Source organism: Amphimedon queenslandica, unplaced genomic scaffold (genome assembly GCF_000090795.2).
Source record: "Amphimedon queenslandica unplaced genomic scaffold, v1.1 AMPQUscaffold_12799, whole genome shotgun sequence".
Classification (NCBI taxonomy): domain Eukaryota; kingdom Metazoa; phylum Porifera; class Demospongiae; order Haplosclerida; family Niphatidae; genus Amphimedon; species Amphimedon queenslandica.
In genome coordinates, this window is record NW_003546965.1 from 32,226 (window position 1) to 33,391 (window position 1,166).

General features: G+C 38.1%; 1 long non-coding RNA gene across 9 annotated transcripts; it reads right to left on the minus strand.

The window, feature by feature from the left end:
• Positions 1–43: 43 nt before the first annotated feature.
• On the minus strand, positions 44–1,140 carry LOC109586718 (uncharacterized). 9 transcript variants are annotated; one of them, XR_002187201.1, is made up of 7 exons: positions 1,020–1,140; positions 874–976; positions 717–819; positions 565–675; positions 408–523; positions 330–366; positions 44–278 (listed from the first exon to the last, which is right to left on the minus strand). It is a non-coding gene; the product is annotated as an uncharacterized LOC109586718 (long non-coding RNA). The 9 variants fall into 9 exon arrangements; XR_002187197.1 differs by having other exon boundaries at positions 408–510; positions 717–832; XR_002187196.1 differs by having other exon boundaries at positions 408–510; positions 560–675; positions 717–832.
• Positions 1,141–1,166: the final 26 nt, after the last annotated feature.

Below are 1,166 nucleotides of genomic sequence, written 5' to 3' on the forward strand. Positions count from 1 at the left end.
GAAATTAATTTAACACGGTACCTGCATGGTACAAGTGGTAGAATTCACGAAATTAATATCTGCGAATTGGATTGTTAGTAGATTTCGCGAAATATATGACCCAAAAAATTACCAGCCATACGGTATTATATGTACATGTATTACAAAAGGCTTACTGATACTGCATTGTGTCCATTCTACAGGTACAATGGATAACAAACAGTAGTCCCCCAACTCAACAGTCAACAATCATATGATTAACACATGTCAGGCTGAGGCTGTCCTTGCCTGTAGCCAATCTATGATAAAACAGTCAAAATTATAGCTACATGTACATGACATCAACTAACTTTCTCTAACACAAGCATCCGTGACTACAAGATGCACCTAAAAGTGTTCAAATAAAGTTGTTAGTACTTGTACTTTACCGTAAATATCAATAAATGACTTTAAAATACACAAATCCCGATATACATGTACAAGGGAGTGGCGACTCCGCCCTGTCCAACAAAAGCAGGAACTGGTCCATCACTACAAGACGCACCTAAAAGTGTTCAAATTAAGTTGGTAATACTTGTACTTTACGGTAAATATCCATAAATCCCATTAAAATACACAAATCCCGATATACAAGGGAGTGGTGACCCTGTCCCGTCCAACAAAGATCAGGAACTGGTCCGTCACTACAAGACGCACCTAAAAGTGTTCAAATTAAGTTGTTAGAACTTGTACTTTACCGTAAATATCAATAAATGACATTAAAATACACAAATCCCAATATACATGTACAAGGGAGTGGCGACTCCGCCCCGTCCAACAAAAGCAGGAACTGGTCCATCACTACAAGACGCACCTAAAAGTGTTTAAATTAAGTTGTTAGTACTTGTACTTTACCGTAAATATCAATAAATGACTTTAAAATACACAAATCCCGACATACATGTACAAGGGAGTGGCAACTCCGCCCCGTCCAACAAAAGCAGGAACTGGTCCATCACTACAAGATGCACATAAAAGTGTTGAAATTAAGTTGGTAATACTTGTACTTTACGGTAAATATCCATAAATCCCATTAAAATACACAAATCCCAAAATACAAGGGAGTGGTGACCCTGTCCCGTCCAACAAAGATCAGGAACTGGTCCATCACTACATGACGCACCTAAAAGTGTTCAAATTAAGTTGGT